This window comes from Gorilla gorilla, chromosome 2 (assembly GCF_029281585.2).
Source record: "Gorilla gorilla gorilla isolate KB3781 chromosome 2, NHGRI_mGorGor1-v2.1_pri, whole genome shotgun sequence".
Taxonomy (NCBI): domain Eukaryota; kingdom Metazoa; phylum Chordata; class Mammalia; order Primates; family Hominidae; genus Gorilla; species Gorilla gorilla.
Genome location: NC_086017.1, coordinates 184,662,975 through 184,686,126, shown reverse-complemented (window position 1 = coordinate 184,686,126; position 23,152 = coordinate 184,662,975). Strand labels below are relative to the sequence as shown.

The window sequence follows — 23,152 nt, the reverse complement described above, 5'->3', positions numbered from 1 at the left end:
TTGTACTCTCATAATTCCCAAGTGTTGTCGGGGGGACCCAGTGGGAGATAATTTGAATCATGGGGGTGGTTTCACCCATACTGTTCTCATGGTAGTGAATAAGTCTCATGAGATCTGATGGTTTTATCAGGGGTTTCTGCTTTTGCATCTTCCTCATTTTCTCTTGCTGCCAACATGTAAGAAGTGCCTTTCGTCTCCCGCCATGATTCTGAGGCCTCCCTAGCCATGTGGAACTCTAAGTCCAATTAAACCTCTTTTTCTTCCCAGTCTTGGGTGTGTCTTTATCAGCAGCATGAAAACAGACTAATACAGCACAGCACTGGAAGCAGCGCTCAGTTAATTGGGCCCAACTTGTTCACCAAGATTGTTCTTCCTGGAGAATGCCTTCCCCATCAGTTTTCTCCTGGAGGGACCACAGCTAGTACCTTTCAAGGCCTGGCTCAAAAGTCAATAAGACTTCCTTCCCTAGTCCTTCAAGTCATAAAAATACTCCCTTCTCTTATCTCTCAAAACACTTATTACATTTTTTGCAACTAAACACACAGTACTTTTTTCCACAGTAATTTGTAATCTCAGTTTCCATCTTCATTCCTATATCTGGCAAAATAGTACTAGGCATTGGAGAGGACGACGTGAACAGGAGAGGAATAGTGCTAATATTCATGAAGACAAAAAAGTAACTATTGGGTAACAGGCTTAGTACCTGGGTGATGATATAACCTGTACAACTAACCCTCATGACACAAGTTTACCTATATAACAAATCTGCACATGTACCCTTGAATCGAAAATAATTGTTTTAAAAAGACTGAAGTTCAATGGGGGAAGATAGACTTTAAGTAAGTCAATTACACAGAGAGCTATCTAGTAATAAATACTGTACGAAGAAGGATAATGCAGGGTATTTTGAGGGGAGATTTAAGAATATGGAGTGGGAATGATGATCTTCCTGAAGAATTAATCTGGAAACCAGGGTCTGAGATTGAGTAGGAGTTGGCAATTGAAAACCAAGGTATAGAATGTGCCAGAAGTAACAGGAAACCCAAATGCTGTGGAGGTTGGGGCTTTCCAAAGAAATCACTGTGAACTGAGAGAAGGGTAGCCCATCAGACTGGAGAGGAGAAAGGATGTGACAACTCAAGAATTTGTTGGCCATTTTAGGGGTGTGAGATCTTATCCAAAGTATGATGAGAATCATTATAATCATACAAATGACATGATCAGATTACCCTTACACTTTGAGAGTAGAGGGTGTGTCTTTTGAATTGTTGGTTTTTAACAACCATCCCCAGAACAATGCATTACATTGTAAGTCCTCAGAAAATATTTCTTGAATGAATGACCCATTATTTCATTATACTATTTTTCATCAATTAACACAACCCTCAGATTTTATTTATCCATCTGTGATGCTTGACCTCTGTGAAGGCATTAGCTTAATTAAACTTGCAGCCAGGGGGGATGAAACATAGAAGAGGTGGAAACAAATTACAATACAATGGAAATTTCTCATCATGTAGGCGTGTGCATAGATATCCATACAGACTGGCAGCTAATTCCACTATTGTGTGGCAGAAAAGAAAATACAATAAGATTCTAAGATGCCATAATAGCTTTTCTGACAACAAAAAGAGAAAAAGATTAAGGTGACAGCATTGTCTTCTGCATTACAAAACTGAGTATTTCTGCTATAACCATCATTACAACTAATGGCTAAATATTAGATAGCTTCTTCTTTATTTTGTTATTCTGAAGAGGAGGGCTGAAAAAAAATTTAACATTAACTATATAAGTTTTACTTTCTATTTATTCTGAAACTATATTCAGGTGTAATCTCCAAATATTAATTGTTAAATCTAGAATCTACTTAGGAAGCCTGACTTCCAAATGAACAGGAAGGTGAAGGGGGCAAGAGGGGCAAAAATCAATGAGGCAGAATGTTATTCAAAAGTCATGGGCAACAGTTTTAATGTATATGTAAAATACCACAGGATACATTTTTAAAACCAATTGATGACCCTGTGATCCCACAGAAGAAAATGAATAATCACTCAAGAGCTCAGAAGAGACAGCCTGGTAGAGCTGATTATTTCCCTTGATATTAAGTTGATGATTTTGTCTGGAAGGGGCCACCTTTGGGTCACAAGTCATTGCTTCCAGAAGCAACTTAATTATGCCTGCTAGTATCTTTATAGAGAAGCTAGCACAACCTAAGAAGAGTGCTACAGTCTCAACTCATTCTTTAAGCTTATTTTTGTGTGTAGTGAGTTGCTCATGCCTGGGAAGAGTGGAAAATTGCCATTCCTGGTTCCCTGCTTAATTAAAGTCCAGTTAAAAAAATCCCTTGTTGCCAGAGAATAGCTGCGACTTTGGCAGAGGCAGTGCTAAGTTTGAGTATGGCCCTGTGCCAGGGTGTGTCAATCTTGACCCCTTGAAGGATGATCAGCAGAGAGAGGGTAGTTAAACCTTTGTGTCCATTCAGTTCCAGGCTTTTGCTGGAATTGGCAAATACTGTAGTGACTATTGTTTAAGGAGTAGCTGTCTACTAGGAACTGGACTAAGACCACCAACGCCTTTCACATAAGGCACCAAACAGCAATAATGGTTTCCTGTCACTCCTGACCTGGCTTAGAGCTCAACCAGTGATCCAAAGGAGAAAGAATATCACACTAGCAATCTTCTTTATATATCTACATCATTTTCTTCCTTCATATAAAAGTTGCATTAGTAATAATAACAATAACAAAATTCAAAATAATGCCCTGTTCATGGACCATTTGTGTAACACAAATAGTATATCAATATATTAATGAATAGAATATAATATTAACAAGAATTTAATATACACATGGAATATAGGTTGCCAAATAAAGTCACCATTTAAATTCAAATTTTATAATAGGGAGAATGGGATTATAAAGTTTTACAAAATGGAAAAAGATCTTAAGTAATGATGAAAATCCCAAACCGTTATATTTTAAATCTTATTGTCTTATTGTTCATGTTCTACCTGTTTGAAATAACTTTTAGTAATTCCAACGTTCCCTGAGATATCACATTTTCTTCATGGAAGAAAATAGCTCTAATGTACCTTCAGTAAATTATAACAATATAAATAATCCTACTACACTTGTAAGTCTTGATCAAATAATTTATCAAAGTGAAGTATATAAACTCTATATGAAATCACTAAAAAGCCTCAATTACTATTTGTCTCTAATTAATATTCAATTTTTGAATAGAATCCTTCCTCCCTTTGGAATTTTGTACATTATTTAAAATTATTTGTCAATTCAAATAACTACTGATTATACATTTTTTAAAAAGCAAAAATGAAGATCCCAGGTATTCATTACATAAAGAGGTTACATGTTTAGTTACTAACATCCAAGGCTAGAACACAAGTCGATTTTCATTCATTCATTCAATAAACATTTATTGATCTCCAGTTATGTACCAGGTACTGTTCTAGGTGATGAAGAGAAATACACTTAGCTCCGAACAAACCAGACAAAAATCCCCTACTATGGTGTAGGTTATACAGACTACTAGTACAGTATTCCTTCAAAACAAAAAACGCTTTCCTTCTTAGATGTTGTTATTAAAGACCATGGCGTGAAATAACAGGGACTTTTGGCATCAATCTTGTAGTAACATATGTATTAGAACACTTGGCACAGTTAAACAGGTAATGAAACTGGTGACTTTTTCTACCCATAAGAAAAAGAATAGATAACACTGTCACTTATGTGTAAAGTGTTGGACAGTAAGTAATACAGATTTAAATTAGAAATGACAGATGCACTGGCTTGAAACATAATGGTTGCTGAAGTGAACTTCTATTCCTTTTAGCTCTATAGTTAACTATTAAATTGCTCAAGTTTTATTTTCAAGGTGTGAATATTGTGACAACCATTCACAATATTCACAACGTTCTATGCTGTAATCACTTTTTCTGGCCAGTTCTGTCATAGAAGTGGTGGTTGTCATATGGAAAAAACTTTTACTAATGATAATCTCAACTTGGATTTTATCAACTCAATATTACTTGATTACATGTTTGAACTTGTTGATCTTCCAAGCATAGAAAGTATTCCATATGACAATATGAGAGTACTCATTGTGACTATTTTTTAAAAAGCAATGACAATTTTCAATTCATTTTCAAACATTATGAGTAACCTCTTTTCTTCTCCTGTAGATCTACCATTCATTGGGTGTGTCAGGGAAGAAAAAAGAATCATTATGGTTACAAAAAACTGATGACAAACATTGGCATAAAAAACAGTATATCAATTGGATGTTTCCCAATAGGCATTTGTTGAGAACCATATGTATACAATAAGACCTTCATATCATTGCCTGATTATTTACTCTTTATAGAAAGTGTCTGTGCTATTTCAATACAGGCAAAATATAAGAAAATCACATTCTAAGAAAATATTTGCCCAATATTCAATCTCTTCCCCAACTTCTGCTTTTCCTCCACATGCACTGCCACCATCAAATAAATAAATACATAAAAGTAAGCAAGCAAACACATTAGTCTATTTATTTTCTAAATTATGCAAAACATAAACAGAATTATAGGTAGAGGAAAGTTGACTATGCAGTTCTATTAATGAAGCACCACCTACAGCACCTCCAAAGAGACAGCATGGGCCTCAGCAGGTAGCTCTAATTGTAGGCACATGTAGCATTAGAAAAGTAGGCTACAGAAAAAGAAAAAGCTACTGTGTGGCCTGTCACAAGTGAACTAATATTATGTACATAAAGCGTAGCTGGATACGCAGTGAAAATACTAAACTAAAATTTCTATACAAACCCGGAGAAAGTGAAAAAAGTACATATTCTTCTGTTTCATAAGTCAAATCAAAGTTTGTCCACTTAAAGCTAAGTCCTAAGATGTCAACTGCATTAGTTAGGTCTAGTCTCAGGCTGGAACTTAATTTCCTGTGATATATCACTGTGGCTTTTTAATTTACATCAGTAGTAGTAACTTAACTTGCATTTGTTCCAAAATGAATTTCATGCTCAACTTGTTTTTCTTAATTAAACTTCCTTTAGCAGTCCCTAATATGTGTATTATTAAAACTCATTAGTCCCATCCACAATTGCCTGTCATTTTTTTGACTACACATTCATATATTGAAGTGCTGTGTTGCTATATATAGGAAGAAAATTAAATAATAAATATGGGGACTTGAACGTTTTATGAGTGTCAGGATGAGAGAGTGCCTGCAAGGTCCATAAGGTTTCACACAAAAGAGGGATTACTGCTAAAGCTAACATGCTGACACATCTCTGATCTATAAAGTCTGCAGTAATGGCAGCAGTAAAGCGTTTTGCCATTGACTAGAATTTCTCTTACATGCAACGGAAATAGGCACAGAAGAGATTATACTGACTGTTATAAAAAGAATTCATATAAAAATCCCCCAAAAGTTTAATGTCTAATAATTTCAAACGCCTGGAATGATTCACTAGTTTTCCCTGACTTCACTTAAGCTTCGAGTTGACAGTCATTCTCTATCACACAGGTTAGCTACCAAATGGCTGTGGGGATTTTTGTTTGTTTGATTTTACTTTGTCTGGGGGATGACTCTTGAAGGCAGAGATTATTCAGATCATTTTATACCAACATAGTAATATTTGATATTATCAACATTATTTCATTAATAACAGAACAAAAGTGACCAGCAAATGAGTTACTATTAAGAAATCATTTTTCTTAGAAATCATTTTCTTAGAAACAGAATGTTGCTATCCCACAGGATTATATGGTTAGCTACCTCATGATGTTTTAAATTATCTCTTAAAAAGCAATAAAAACATTAGACTCACGATGAGTGTTCACAAATTTGATATTTTTCAATGCTTGGCAAATTCAATATGTCAAAAACTTGAATTTTAAATTAATTGAAAGTTGGTTTTTGTTCTTTTTTATTTCTCAATAAAGCAAAAGAGATGGAAGAGTTGCACTTGGAAGTGTCATGTGTTAAATTTCAACAAGTCATTTAAAAATAATTGCCCTTATCACTTTGCTTCTAATTAAGAGTGTGTTGCTAACTTCTTTTTAATGTAAAATAACATTTAATGTAGTTAATCATCTCAAAATCATAGAAAGAATCTATAGCAAATGTGTTAGCTTTTCCTGAATGTTAGGCCAGTTGCAACACATAAAAGGTTTTTGAGGGACAAGTGCAGCTGTCAAGCAAAACTCCAGTGAATGCAACATCAGTTTTTACATAGTGATAAGCTTAGAGGAATCCAATGTTATTTCTTGTCACTTATATCAGAAACTGTGCTTGCAGATTTCCAGGGCTAATTGACAGCTTCCATCTCTTTACTCCAAACTACCACATTTTGTGTTACTCTGATAGAAAATTCACAACTCATCAAGGCTACCATGTTCTTTTTAATAATTAGGTCCAAAAACATGTATTGGGTAAATAGAGCTAAATGGAATTAATTTTCTAAGTGAATTCCTCAGGTTTTTCAATAATTCTTAGAACAATCCACTCTATTAGGGAGAGCATTTATCTAACTGGGTACCTTGCTCTTCGTTTACTGGCCACAACTTTTTAAAAAATTTTGGTGTGTAGTTTTGTATATACTTATTTCCATTGTTATTGGCTTTCCAAAGTGGATTTACTACCTACAAAGTTTACCAAAGTTTTGTGTATGTACTGCTTGTAGAAACAAAGGATACAGCCCCTCTAAGTAGATTATAACAAAGAGTAGGTCACTTTCTCCCTTTTCATTTTAACTGACAAAAGAGAATATAATAGGGGAGTAGAAAGTATTGTTTATTCTGACAGAAATGTATTTTCCAGGCACTACAAAGGCACACTCAGTTAAGTCTTCCATTTTAACACTATGGCACATGCAATGACTACTGATTTAATGGTTTTGGAATATGCAAATCAATTTTAAAAGGACCTTCTTTTTCATGTTTCAATTTATCTATTTTTATATCAACAGCCATATTCTCTATTAGCTTAAAAAGAGAAATTCCAACCCACCTACCACTCACCTTCATTACTTATTTGCTATTACCACTTAATGATATTTGCTAGCTGTCTTTTTAAAATCCGTTTAAACTTTGAAAATATTTTAAATACTATTAGACAGTGTGGCTAGGATCAGTGGCTAGACTGTGCCAATACACAGAACATCCATTCTTCTACTCTCAGTCTGCACGTGAACCACGTGACTTATAGCAGAGTAAAAAGAGACTAACCTAGCTTCTCAGATATCGCCTTAAAACTAACAATTGGGTTTGTAGAAACTATTTATTGTTATGTCTATAATCTCTAAATAAGCCTACACAACGTCTACTGAAATAAGAAATATCTACCTTTTCCACTTTAGAATTCCTGGGAGATAAAAGTTTTATATTTTGCTCTTTCATCTTTAAAAAACAAATCTCACATGCATGCTTCAAAATTAGATTTCAGAAACACACATACACACACAAATCCAGGAAAAAGTTTGGTTAGACTAATCTTTTAATAGTCAGAATGTCGCATGTATCTGGAATTCCTGAAAAAAAGTACTAGAGAATGAGTGTGCTTCAGATGACATTGAAGAGTTGCCTTTTGATGAGTTCACACACACAGACTTCAGTGGTAAAACCACAAAGGTATCTGCATACAGTCATAATCTATAAACCAGAAATCCCTGAAAAAAGGTAACACTTTTCTTCTAAAGATTAGAACATACAAAATGTATGTTTTATCTTTTATCTATCTCCATTTTATTCCAAAGCATTTGAATGTCTACAAGTTTAAAATTTAACGAATTGGCTTTAAAAAAAAAAAAGCCAACTAAAATTGTGATGTTGAAGTCTCAGATTCGTTAACCTACTGAACACATCTATATACATCCCTCAAATAAATCAGTTCTTTGTATGCAATTGTTCTGAAGCTACGTGGACTCCAAAATTACTTCAGAATAATATGCTTTTCTGGGTTCCAAAGCAACTTTTAGTTGCCTGAGTCAATTCATATTCACTGATTTGAGGGATTAATTATAGCTGCTGAAATTGATTTCCTTCTGCAAATAAAGACGAGTTTTTCTTGGGAGCTACCAAATTCTTAAAAAAAGAAAAAAATTCCTGAATTCAGCTGCAAGAAAATGTCTGGGAACGCGCGCGCACCGCTCAGTCGGAAAGAAAAGCCAGTAAGTGGCGAGGCAGGCAGGGCAGGGATGCATCAGAAATGCAGCCGTCTGCCTGGCGCACTCGCTACCCTGGGCCCTCGGCAAAAAGCCTGCAACGTCTTCCTGGGCTGCTCCAACTCGAAGAAAGTTACCTCGGACTTGTATTATGGAAAGTCGTGCAAGTGAATTACAAGACAACATGTGTGGCCAGCCACCCACTTCTACTGTCTCTATCCGGTGCAGTGACCCTGTAACCCTTTAGTGTCCGGTTGAGAGAAGCGGGAAGCGGGAAGGGGTAGGAAAAGAGGGGTGGGGGAGGAGACAACATGAAAACAGCCAATTCCCCCTGCAAAATATCCCCCTAGAAGCCACGACAGCCGCCGAAACGGCGGCCGAAGCACCAGCGATTTCTACTTGGGCTTTTCCGCTCTACATGCAGGTTTTCCAAGGCACCGCTACCTCCTCTCCTTAAAGTATTGCTAGGAGAAAGCAGTGGATCTGGGAAGCATCTCCCAACTGAGAGATTTTCAATGCAAAGTTGAGAGCTTGGAGAGCTGCTTGGCTCCCCCACCGACGCCACAAAAATAAGGTTTTTAGCTCGATCTAGGTAGCTCCCTAGCGATCCCCCCGGGGATGCGCGAGGTGGTTTTATATTCCCCTTTCTCTCTCCATTTCACAGGCACCGCGTCCGCATCACCTTCCGCGCAGTGGCACAAAACCCTGGCAGCCCCCTCCCAATAAAAGAGCCACAAACTTACCCTCAGCAAGATAAATCCACAGAGGGAGCCCCCTCATCTTTCCCCGGTCCCTTTGCAATGATTCAAGGAGACGGTCTCTACAACACTTCGCCGTCAAATTCAAGCTGAAATGGTCCAAGTATTTACCAGTTTCTAGACGCTTTTTTGAAATCTCGAGCACCCGGTAATTCTTGTTTCAGGATTCAAGACGCTTCCTTTTCTCTTTTTTTGCTTTAAGCATCCGCAACCCCAGTTTTGCACCCCCCCCCCCCCCTCCTTTTTTATTCACCCACGGACACTTCCAAAACGTGTCGATTGATCCTTTTTTCTCTCCAGATGCAACCACGATCCAGAATCCTGGGGACCCAAAGCCACCTCCATGTAAATCCGACCATCAGGCAAGAAATACAAATGATCAAACAACGTTACTTCTTTCGGCTGCAATCAGATAATCCTACTAATCCAATAGATTTATCTCGATTGGAAATTGACCTCAAAAATGAATTCCCGGTGCTGATGTCCAGAAGAACAATTTCATAACCCTGTTCGGGTGACCGAAAAAAAAACTCTGGTTTCTTTCTTTCTTTCTTTTTTAAAAAATCTTTTTTGGATTCTGGGTGCACTCCTCGCAAAAAAAAAAAAAAAAAAAAAAAAAAATGCCGAGGACCCTGGTTTTACCCTAATATAGGTTTCTACTCCAAATCGGTGCAGGATGAAAAATGGTACAAAGATACCCCTAGTGGCTCGAGGTGATATTGCAGGGATCTCACTTTTTTTCCCATCCCCTCTCCTCACCTTTTTTTTTTTTTTTTCTGCCCCTTTAGATAACTGGCTACTGTAGTAGTTAAAGAAGGCTGAACTGCAATTAACATGAATAGTATATGACTACTTGAATACAGCATCTGATGTTTCTTTGTTTTACGTTTAAAGACTGAATCTTCTGTGTTTCTGTCTCCTCTGGATTCTATTTTTTTTTTTTTTTTTGTCTACAAAAATTTCCCCAATGGCAGTTAGTAGCTAAAATGCCAGTTTGAGGCAATTCGGTGATTTCAAAGCAATTGTATTTGTTTCTTTAATAACTATCGACCTAAAAGAAGCCTCACTCTTCCTGAGATATGCTGCTTTTAGAAAAACATTTAAAATTTTATTTCCTTTAAAGGAATATGATTGTGTGTGTGTGTGTTCTTAGATAATCTCTTACTCATTTGGGACTTTTAGTGTTCATTCAAGAAAGCAAGTGATAGCTCCTGTAAGCCTGTGGTCACAGAACAAGACCTAAGAGTCATTACATAGGCCTCAATGTTGCTTACCTGAATGCTTTTAAATTCAATGACCTCAAGATTACCCCTAGCATTTCCGACAGGCTCCAGAGAAAGAGTCAATGCAAGGAATTTCAGGACTTTGTTTTCCCAAGCGCTCTAATCACACTTTGAGGGCTTGAAACACAAATTGGGCCTAGTAAACTAGAGAAGTTGAATTCTCTTTCATTGTGAGGGGTTCTGTAGCTGCAAGGAGTCCAAGACACTCTTTTTTAACTGACTAAATAAGCCTTTTTAGTGTACAAGGTGTTAAGGAGTCAAAAGACCTTTCTTTTACCACTGGTGTTGCTATTAATTGGCTATGTGACTTTGGGCCATCACTTTTTGGCCCACAGATAATTTATCTATTAACACTAAGGGGTAACCCATATAAATCAATAAATATACATGTTCCTGGATGGGAGAATCAATATGGTAAATTAATCTATAGAAGTAATGTAATTATTAATAAAATCTACAATTTTTTTGTGGAAGCTGAAAAGTTAATTCTAAAATGTGTTTGCAAGGGCAAAGGGTAAGAAATTATCAATACGATCTGAAGAAAAAGGTTCAGGAAGTTCCCATATGAACTATTAAGGCTTAACATAAAATAACAGTAACTGAGGCAATGCAGATTTGGTTCAGGGCTAGAAACTAGTCCAATGGAACAGAATAGAAAGTCCAGAAAAATATTCATGGATTTGTGGAAACTTGATAAATAACTGGTGACATTAGAAAGCACTGAGGGAAGAAGACATATTCAGACACTGAATTAGCCATATGAAATAATGATAATACAAGATTGCAACTTCACATGTATGTATGTTAAGGTGGGTTAAAGACCTAAAGATGCTGAGCAAAATTTTACAACATTTAGAGGGAAATAGCTTTATGATTTTGGGTAGATGAGAACAGAAAGGTTTACTAAACAACATAAAAAAGCCAAAGTCCATAAAGAAATGATATTAAATTTGATATATTAAAATAAAGCAATTATATACATCAAAATGTACACTCATAAAAGATATTTGCAATGCATATAATCAAAGAAGGATTACTATCCAAAGTACATAAAGGGGCTTATAAAAGATAAAAAATATAATAGGAAAGAATGGGTTAAGGAAATGAATAGTTGATTGACAGAAAAAGATTCTCAATGTCCAATAAGCATCTGAAAAAGGTCCTCAATCCCCCTAGTTATTAGAGAAATGCAATTCAAAATAATGAGATTTTTGTTTCCCAGTCATGAAATTGGCAGAAATTTACAAGCCCAGCAAAACTTAATATTGATGAAAATGTGAAGAAATTACAGAGAGTATATGATAGTACAAGTTCAGGGAGCAGTTTAGCAATAGTTGAACATTTTTATGTCCTATAATCCAGTTTTTCCACTCCTAGAACTATTCATTCCACAACTATTTGAAAGAGAAAAAAACAGTAGGAGAGAGAAATAATCTAAACACCTTCAGATAAATAGCTGGACAAAATATTTATAGAATATTCATATACTGCAATAGTAGAAACGGTAACAAGAAAAATGAATGTTACCTTAGCTCCTTGAGTTGATATAAATGAATCTCAAAAAATATAATGTGCAGCAACAACAAAGGGTGCTGCGGAAAGATGCTTATAGGATGATGATATTTGTATATAAAATTCAAAAACATGTAAAATAATTACATCTATTATATTTGATCACATACCTATATGGAGCAAAATATATCAACATGTATGATAATGACAAACATGATATTCAGGGTAGAGGTTACTGTGGGGAGGGTGCCAAGTAAATGAAATTGGAAAGGCATCACCAGAAGCTTCAACTGTATCTATTGTGCTCTATTTCTCAGCCTGAATCTTGAGTACATGGGTGTTTACAATATTACTATATAAATTGTTTATATGCTTTAAACATTTTATTAAAATTAAAGATTTAGACTACATTATTTCTGTGAATCTTTACCATATTATAAAATTTTCTAATTAAGTCTGTGAAAAAATGAAATATCAATATTTCATAATGTGCTTTTTATATGGAGATTTTTTTAAAAATCTGTACTACTGAATATTTCTAAGAAGTGTAAATGGAATGGTGCTTATTTATTTCTATAATTGATATTAGAAATTCTAGCTAGGAAGCAAAAATTACCACCTAAATGGGAAAATATGGTTGAAATTGAAAAAAATATATATGTAATCCTCAACTAGCTCTTTCTTGTATTTTCCTTTGATCTCACAAATAGTAACAGGGCCTCTGAAATTGTGAAACAGTCAATCAACTGATTGATTATGTTCAGTCTAACCAGTTAACTAAAAACTACCAAAGCCAGAGTAGCCATAAGCCAAAATTACAACATGAAAGAAAACTCACCCAGAGTATTTAAAATATGTATGTGAATTCAAATAAGAAGACTTTGTTGATATGAAATATGAGGACTGGAAATCTCATTTCACAATCACTAGGCATTATATTTCATAATCCATGCAAAAGAGATACCAAATATTAGAAAAGGCATTTTTTATAACTCAATTGAGCAGTTAATACTATTCAATGCACCCTGGACTCAGGAAAAATGCTTGAGTTAATTGTCAAACAATCAATTTTCAACTATTCTGAATAGATTTCCTGGAAATAACCAAAACAGATTTGTGATAAGGAAATAGTGATATGCCAATTTAATTTCCTTTGATAATAGAAAGATAAGGGAGAAGAAGCAGATGTACCATTATATTTCTGAAATTTGGAGAGGCTGACATTCTTTCAGCAAACACTTATTGAACACCTCCTGTATACTGGGCATAATCCAAAGTATATCATAGGAGAGTTGACTTTAAAACAGCCAACTACCACAAATCCTTAGTTTCCTATTGATGATTTATTTGTTGAGTGCAAATGGCTATTACTATTATCAATTAATATTTCAGCATCCATACTGAACAAGTATTAGATATTAATATAGAACTGAAGGTTCATTTTTCAGTATGTTTAAGTGTAAAATGGGTTGACAGAGTAAGGTAGTCAATGAAGAAAGAGGAGTAAAAGGAGAAGTGAAAGGAGAAGGAGGGATAGAGGAAAGGTATTTGAGAATAAAAATGTTAATCAAATTCATTTATCTCCCTGGTGATTTACTGACAGAGAGGATAGAAAGATACTTAATATTTGTATCCTTCATGATACAAATTATTAGTAAATGACTGACTTAATAGATCAAACAATAAAACTAGTTGCTATATGAAGAGAATAAACTCTCTAATGAAGAGAATCTCTTCATTAGATGGGCTTGCTAATTTCTTCAGAAAATGAAATCAATACAGAAGGGGAGTAAAAACTAGTATGAATAATAATAATGGAAATAAAAGACCAAGATTGGTAAACCTGAGCACTATAGGGCATTCCAATCTAACCGTGTTATTAAAATTTCAGCTCTGATAAAAAACATCTTAGAATTACATATCTTATTTTGGTTTCTATACCAAATAGAAAATGATGGATTGATTAATACCAAATGGATCATGTAAGGAAGCAGCATAGTTTTCATAACAAATAGATGAGTAAGTATTTCATTGTTGCTTTTAATACAAAAGAGTTATTTTGGGAAAAGGTGGGGGTTTTTTTGAAAAATCATATAAATGCACATCTTTTATGACCAGGTCAAATCAATTCAGCTCTGGCTTGTGATAAACGTTTTAGGATGTTGTGAAAGATTGCAGCTCAGTGTCTGAAAAAGAAGAAATAACCAAAATATTTCATGTACCCCATAAACATATATACCTACTATATACCCACAACAATTTTTTTAAAATAATTTTTAAAATTCTGAAGCTAGAAATAAAATAAAACAGAATTGTAAAGCAAGTCTGGAGAAAAAAAAATCCTCTACCATCTTCAGAACTCCCCTGATGTAACCTCATATTAAGTGCTCAAGACTTGAATCTAAATGAATGGCAATTGGGAATTATGAAAGAAACAAAAATAAAAAGTGGTGCAACATTGTAAGTTCTAACTACTGCAAAGGTGACTGTTTACAAAGAGGTTCTTTCTACGGGGAAGAATCTACTCCCACAATCCTGCTTAATTAGAAAAGACTACTTAAAATGCTTGACTGGTACTGACTATATTTCAGATACGTATTGGGAGAACACACCTGCCTGGATGCTAAATATACCAGATGTATCTTTATATTTCATGGAACAGAGATTGGTAATGGAAACTAAGGAAGTGATGATCAAGACTAGACATTTTGTTTGTTTATTTATTTATCTTGAGACCTGGTCTCACTGTCTTGCCCAGGCTGGAGTACAGAGGCACGATCATGGCTCATTGTGGCCTCAAACTCCCCGGGCTCAGGTGATCCTCCCATGTCAGCCTCCTGAGTAGCTGAGAATACCGGCGCCATGCCATCACATCAGGCTAATTTTTGTATTTTTTTCTAGAGACAAGGTTTCACTACGTTGCCCACCCAGGCTAGCCTTGAACTCCCGAGCTCAAGCAATCTGCCCACCTTGGCTGTGCTGGGATTACAGGCATAGCCACTGCAACTACCCAAGACTAGATATTTTAGCATGAGACTGCCACTTTTGAAATGGGGCTTTTTCATCAATGTTGGTTAGAGATGCTAAAAGATATTTACAGAGGGACTCTTAAAAGGGTTTAAATCAGAAATAAATCCAGATTTTCAAAACAAACTTGAATAATTCTGACTTGTTAAAAACTTTCAAATAATGCTACCATTACGCTAATAATTAAGATTCTGTTTTCTTTTAGAAAGAGGTCTTTTTTACATCCATAATTTATACGTTTATTTAATTGGTAAAATTGAAAAATATAGAAATTTCCAGTTTCAAAGGCTTTAGGTAATAATAGCATAATGCATTATTTTGCAGAATATTTTCTTCATTTTTGAATGTAAGTACATTTGTGAGGCAGTATTTATACTGACCCTCTAATAACCTCAGAGCAGGTTCTCTTGATATTTTGGTGGCTTTTAATTCCATAGTACCATGATTGATTTTGACATTGCAATGTAGTATAGAATGAGTTAAATTGTATAAAATTATCTTAGATATTTCTTAAGTACTGAAAAAACACAATCAGGAAACCATCTTATTAAATATCATCTATTAATGCTTATTGTAAAATATTAGTTTGAGTCTATGTTTCCAATATTAGCAGAATATACTATATAAAGTTTGACCTAATAGGATGGGAAACCACATGAAAATTAATGTTCTATAGTTCGAGACGGAAAGAGAAATTTTTAGTTATATCCCAGTGGCATTGACATCTCATTGACTTCACAGACAAGAGTTGGGTACTCTTTTTTTGGATAGGATTTTATGCTAATTACATAATTAAAAGTAAACACTAGCCTGAATTTTCATTATTGTTCAATTAGCAACTTAATGAGCATCTTCTACCTGTCCCAAAATATTTAGTTCCATGATTTCCAAAATATTAAATAAAGGAACCCTTAAAATTACATCTTCTTCTTCTTTTTTTTTTTTTTTTGAGATGGAGTCTGGCCCTGTCGCCCAGGCTGGAGTGCAGTGGTGCGATCTCAGCTTACTGCAAACTCCGCCTCCCAGGTTCACGCCATTCTCGTGCCTCAGCCTCCCGAGTAGCTGGGACTACAGGTGCCTGCCACCACGCGCAGCTAATTTTTTGTATTTTTAGCAGAGGCAGGGTTTCACAATGTTAGCCAGGATGGTATTGATCTCCTGACCTCGTGATCCACCTGCCTCAGCCTCCCAAAGTGCTGGGATTACAGGCGTGAGCGACCGCATCCGGCCTAAAATGACATCTTCTAAAGGAATGGTTATTTCTCTGTCTTCTTGTCTCTCTGTCTCTATCTATCTGTCTATATATCTATCTATCCATCTATCATCTATCTATCTACACATTAATCTGTCTCTTTAATCTTTACTTACAAGAAACTGAGAAAATATGTCACATGTTTTTCAAAAATGATATATTTTTCTAAGATCATGTGTGTTTAGTTTTAGAGTTTGTTTTTGCTTGTATGTGAATAAAATTATTTCTGATGACCTAGAAACAAGCAGAATGACTTAATTAAACAGAATGACAAAACTATGTTACATTCAATGCATAAGAAATTGTTCAACCTTCCAACCATCATAAAATTCATGACTCTCAGCCTTTTCTTGTGTCCTCTTCTATAAAAGTTTCCCAAACCTTCCCTAGTGATAAACAAGCTAACAAATGGTGGATTTGTTACAAAAGAAAACAATTAAATTTTGACCCTTTATTTATAAATTGTACTAGGAGGAAGGGAGAGAAGGAAAGCAGGACATGGTAATATTTCAGACATAGTTGTTTACATAGATTAAGCAGAAAAGGCAATGTGAAGAAAGTTCAAAGCATGATTTGTTACATCACAAAATAGACTATGAGGATAGACGGTTTATGTGTTAACAGAAAGTATACTCATTATATGATAGAATGAGAATATAATTCTTGGCTTATGTGTAATACATTAAACCAACTCACAATTCACAACCTCATCATTCATAAGTCTGGTGAAGCTAGAAGATATATCTTATAGCTGAAATTCATCATACAAGAACTCAAACTAATCATTAAAACAACTACAGTATATTTGAACAGTGGCCCAAAGAACTGCAGTTTTAAAGTTCCTTCATAGACTCACAGACTCCTTTTGCTAAACAGAAAAAAGCACAAGAAGATAAATGACTTAACTAAGATCACGTTGAGGTCAGCAGCATCGCCCAGATGAGAAGCCGTTGTGCCATGCCACACCTGACTTGATGTTTCTTATGATTGTTTTTTGGTATTACCATTTTGTTGATCTTAAAATATTGGACCACAACCAAAATTTAAAAATTGAAATTAACAAATCAAGAAAGAATATCATTAAATATACTTAATACGGTAAGTGGAATAATACCCTCCACCCCCCCCCAACCCCGCCATAGATGTCTTAATTCCTGGAATCTGTGCATATGCCACTTTATATGGCAAAAGAGACTTTGCAAATGTGATTAAATTGAGGATCTTGAGATGGAGAGATTACTCTGGGTTATCTAGATGGGTACCAAGTAATCACAAGGGTTTTTATTAGAGGAAGGCAGAGGGGTCAGGGGTCAGAATCAGAGTAAGAGATGTGATAACAGAAACAGAGATGAGGGAGAAAGAGAGAGTCAGAAAGATTTGAAGATGCTACACTCTTAGCTTAGAAGACGAAAGAAGGAGCTACAAGCCAGGGAAAACAGGTGGTCTCTAAGCAAGAAAACGGAATTTTTTCTAGAACTTCCAAAAAGAACACAGGCTTTGCCAATCATTTTAGGTTTCTGACATCCTAAACTGTAAGATAATAAATTTGTGTTGTTTTTAGCCATTAAATTTGTGGGAATTTGTTATAGCTACAATAGAAAACTAATACACTTGATTAAAAATATTAAAGATATTAAAAATATTATGGAAATAATCAGTGCTGCCCATAGAAACATAATGTGAACCACACAGGAAATTTTAAATTTCCTAGCATCCACATTAAAAAATGAAGAATCAAGTTAAATTAAATTTAATACTGTATTATATGTAGCCCAATATGTCAAAATATTATCACTTCAACATATAATCAATATGAAAGACTATTATTGAGAAATTTAATTGCTTTCATATAAATATATTCAAAATCCAATATGTATATTATATTTAGAGTACATCTCAACTTGGAATAATTCCTTTTCAATAGCTCAATGGCCACATATGGCTAGTGACTACCATAAAGGATAGTGCAGCTTTAGATTATAAGAAACAAGTTAAAAAGAAAATTTTATATATTATTCCATATCATTCTAAAGCTCTGTCACAATCTAGATAAAGAATCACAAAGGCTTCTACAAATTATCAGGATGGTTTTACAGGCAAGTTTCTGAAAACTTTGTATTTGAGAATTATATTTAAAAAGAAAGATCTGAAAAGAAACAAAACTTAAAAACAACATGAAAGAAGAGTATGATTACCTAATGATACTGATACTGAGTTGACTGACGTTTGTAAAAATGCCAGCAATAATAGAAAGAAATTTATCTGGTATTTTTAGAAGAAAATGATAGCCAAGGATGGGATCAGAATAACATTGCTTGGGGCCAACTATATAATATGAACAAATGACCAAGAGAAAAGCAAAACTATTAAATCTCAGCTCCAATTGCTTCATAGGGAAGAATGGTGTTTGAACTGGAAAAGAATATGATGGTGAAGAAATAAGAAAGCCTGAAGGTAACTTAAATTTGTTTTAAGATTTCAGGTCCAAATCTGTTACCTAATTTAGAACACCAAAAGTATGTGAAGAAGTGTTCTTGGAACTAATATCTATTATTTTTAACTCACCATGAAAAAGTGCCATGAAAATTAACTGTCCTGGTTTCCAAACAAGATTCCATAAACTGAAGTTTACCAATCTTGACATTAACTGAAATTCTAAAACTGATGCTCATATGTGTTTGCTAAGTGTAAAGACATAATAATTCATTTTTTTTTTATTTTTTATTTTTAGAATTACTGGAGCTGGGTGCAGCGGCTCACACCTGTAATCCTAGGGCTTTGGGAGGCCAAGGCCTTTGAAGCCAGGAATTTGAGACCAGCTTTGGCAACACAGTGAGACCCTGTCTCTATGCAAATTTTTTAAAAAATAGCCCGGCATGGTGGCGTGAGACTGTGGTTCTAGCAACTTGAGAGACTGAGGCGGGAGGATCACTCAAGCCCAGGAGTTGGAGGCTGTAGTGAGCCATGATTGTGCCACTGCACTCTAGCCTAGGTGACAGAGTGAGATCCTGTCTGTGTTTTTTAAATAATTATTGGAGTGGCAGATCGAATGTGTCATTTGCATAGTTTATCTTAACTGCATCCAAGGGCTTTTACAAAAGTCACCCCTAGTTTTCTTGTGAACAAAACTGACATATGGGCTAAATGATGGTGTAGTTGAATAAATCCCTTAAAAGTTGAATAATCATTCTACTGTAGTATTCAATATATGTTCTCTCATGTTATCTTCTCTATTCCTTTTTTGAGGCATAAAATTCCTAAAGGAATCTGTTTTGTAATTGGGCTTGTCCATTACATATGTCAGTTTCACAGGAAATAGGAATGAGACACTTTAGTAAGGTGCCTGCCTTAGATTACAGACTTTAAATAAATTATTTAAAACCATCAACTGTTTTGGAATTAGTAATTTCAATGATGCTTTAAAAATTACTTACTTAGAGTTTAACTTAAATTATTTAAATATAAAATTTTAAATTGAATTTTAATTCAGTTTAGTCAAAGTTTAACATCTATTTTCTCTCTGTGTCCTCAACTGAAAGACAGAAGTCAAGATCTTATATTTGGGTTACTCCCTGCTACACAAATATTTCTATTTAATTAATCAACTATACTTTAGTTATCAAAAGGTATTTCTATTGACAGCATTTAACTGACTTAAAAAGAACTTTACCTTATAAAAAGAGCACATTTAATAAAAACTTCAAAATTAATCTAAATTTAAAACAAATCAGTAATTAAACTGCAATTTAGCATCAAAACCAATTATGACTGCATACATTTTAAATGAACTTTCATGATATAATGGCAATGTTTTTTCTTTTTTCTTTTTTTTTTTTTTTTTTTTGAGATGGAGTCTCGCTCTATTGCTCAGGCTGGAGTGCAGTGATGCGATCTCGGCTCACTGCAAGCTCCGCCTCCTGGGTTCAAGCCATTCTCCTGCCTCAGCTTCCTGAGTAGCTGGGACTACAGGCGCGCGCTACCACGCCCGGCTAATTTTTTGTATTTTTAATAGAGACGGGGTTTCAGCGTGTTAGCCAGGATGGTCTTGATCTCCTGACCTCGTGATCCGACCACCTCAGTCTCCTTAAGCGCTAGGATTACAGGCGTGAGCCACCGTGCCCGGCCTTTTCATCTTTTTTGACTCTTAATCCTGACACAATCAAAAATTTTTTCTCTATCCTTCCTCTTCCCATATTCACTAAGAACTAGACCAGGAAACAAATATAACAGAAAAAAATAATAATAATAGCATAAAAATAATAAGATCTCAGGAAAGCCTGTCTTCTTCCTATGCTCATTATCCATTTTCCTCTCCCCTACTCCATTTCCCTTGTTTCAACATACATACAATATACATAATTATATTATAAATGATTATATATTAAATATACTGAATTAAATGTATATAATTAATATATATAATATACATATGAAGATACATGTATCCCCATTTAGCCATTACAAAGACTAACATTTTTAACTATGTATTTGCTCTCTCAGCTGACTTGAAGGCATGCAAACTTAATAATCATAACAGCAAAAATAATATCAACTCTCATTTGTTGAATGCATCCTCTGTACCAATATTGTACTCAGTTCTTAAGCTTACAGGTTTTTTTCAAGTTTGGAGGGTACATATAATTTTTCCTACTTTTACAAGTCAGAAAACTGAAACCCACTAACACTAAGTGACTTGCTGCTGCTAACAACGGATTAAACTGGGATTACATCCAAGTTTAAATCCAAGCCTCCTGTACTTCCTGTTCACTGTGAAGGGTGGTAACTCAGAGCTGAAGAGAACAGGTACTGAGGAAATAGTTTCAGGGTTCGGAAGTAATATAAATGGAATGGACAGTTGAGGGGTTCTTCTAAAAAAGAGAGCATCACCTTGTAGTGATGGGATGCTCCCAGCACTTCTTGTGAGGCAGAAATAACACCGGGACTTGGGGTAGCTTTAGTTCTCCTGCCTCACACAGGGCAGGAGAAGTTATTACTCAGAGGATGAAGGTGTCTCCTTGTAGTGAGATACAGTGATTCCTCCCTGGGTGAAGCTGAACTATGTATTAAGGCAAGGGAAGACAAGAGGAGGGCTCTGGTGAGACTGCAAATTGGGAAGTGTAAGCAAAATCCTCCTGAAAGGACTGATCAGATGAGAGAAAATACCCAGGATGCCCTATTCAAAATTCTGCATTCACAGCAACATATTTGGTTTCCCTCTTTATCTGGGAAAGGGCACTGGCTCGAAATCATAACTATGACAACCAGAGAAAGGTGTAACTAGAAGCACCAGGAGAGAATGACCAGTAAATATGAAAGCAGAAGGGTCAACTAAGGTCAGGGAAATAGATCACAGAGGATTTGGTAACAACAAGATTCTTCATCCAGAAATTGCAAGCAATATTGGAAATTCTTGGCATGGACTCAGATTGGTTCATGGCTGCATGGCTGTGCCAGCCTCACTGGCCTCTGCCCTCCTCATCTAACTTTCATCCAATCTATTTTTCACACTGACACCAAAATAATGTTTTCTTATACTACAAATCTGAACAAATCATTTATCTGCTTAATTTTTACCAGAATTAGTGGTTCTCCCTATGGTTGCACATTAGAATCCCTTGGATCCCTTGGGAGGGGAGTAAAAATACCAATATTTGGTTCCCTCCTTCAAGACCAATTAAATCAGAATCTGTGGAGCTGGGGCTAGGTCACACTTTCAAATTACCACTACATGCAGCCTGGGTTAAGAACAGGGATCCAGAGACATGTTTTAGACTCTGTAGAATGGTAACAAAGTCCTCCTTAAATTGGATCCTGATAGCATGTGGAGATGTGCACAGGATTTGCATTCAGAAAAACGTGGGTGATATTTAACTATATTATCCCTCTGAGTAATAACTTCTTAGAGGGAAAAATTACTCTTTTTCCTCATCTGCAATGTGGAAGTGGCTGTAATATTTGTAGAAAGACAGAGTTATCTATTTCCTTCAACCTTAATTTTTTACCCTGTTCACACTGCATAAAGGAAGATCTTTTAACCTAACACATACCTAAGTTTTGCTTTTGAGAATGGGCAGTATTATTAATAGGAGAAAGGGCTGTTGGATTTGAAATGCTCCATTAAAAGATCACCACCAACAACAACAACAAAAAACAAACATCTAAACCTACTTCGCCTGAGCTTTGTTATGAAACTACTATGAAAAGAAGATTCATAATATTCCAGCCTAATGCATGCTCTTAAGCACAGTGAATAACTCAACGAAGCATCCTGGGATATAAGGTTACCATCACTTTCCAATGAAGTTAAAAATGATCATTAATATTTATTTTTCTTTTAATAAAATTCATTCTGATACATCTAGAAAACTATGGATAAAATTGTCCAGTACAGAGATTTTTATCTCACTTTTAGGTACGGGAACTTGAGCCAAGAAAAATGCAACATAAGAAGTGTGACACCTCCATTAAATAACCAGATTCATCATGCCAAGGGCATCTTTTATATATTAGATACTCACACCTAGAGACAGCTTTCAGCGTAGGTAATATTTTCCTTAAGAATAACAGTCATTTAAAAAATACCTCACTATTCACTAAGCACTTCAACATATCTGATTTTATTTCAGTTTTGGAAAAAAATCAAGACAAGAAGGGCAGATAACATTTGTTCCTCTTTTATAATTAAAACAATCAGCTAAGAAAAATTGGCTCCCTATGGCCACACAGAGGTCTGCCAACCATAAAAATCCAACCTTTGAACTCCAGGACTACTGCTCTTTCTAATAGTAAACACTGCTATTTTTCCTTAAGTGGTGTGGGGTACAGAAAGACCTCAGATAACTTAGTCTTGTGGCTTTCAACATATTTTTTGTGGAGGCCAGTTTTCCAAAAATAATAAATTAATAGGCTGGGCATGGTGGCTCAGGCCTGTAATTCCAGCACTTTGGGAGGCCGAGACGGGTGGATCACGAGGTCAGCAGTTCGAGACCAGCCTGACTAACCTGGTGAAACCCCATCTCTACTAAAATATAAAAAAATAGCTGAGCTTGGTGGCATACACCTGTAATCCCAGCTAATCGGGAGGCCGAGTCACAAGAATTGCTTGAACCTGGGAGGTGGAGGCTGCAGTAAGCCAAGATCAT

The 23,152-nt window shown here is 35.3% G+C and overlaps 1 protein-coding gene across 22 annotated transcripts in view; it reads right to left on the bottom strand.

Moving 5' to 3' along the window:
- Nucleotides 1–23,152, bottom strand: part of NLGN1 (neuroligin 1) — an 887,779-nt gene that overhangs the window by 687,179 nt on the left and 177,448 nt on the right. For 2 of the 22 annotated variants that reach the window (XM_055383660.2, XM_063704376.1), the window contains exon 1: nucleotides 8,922–9,524. The exons of 19 other annotated variants lie outside the window; for them this stretch is intronic. The gene's annotated coding sequence lies outside the window, so the exon portion shown is untranslated. Of the gene's footprint in view, nucleotides 1–8,921; nucleotides 9,686–23,152 lie in introns of those variants that run through there. One more of the 22 variants, XM_055383666.2, reaches the window with a different exon arrangement.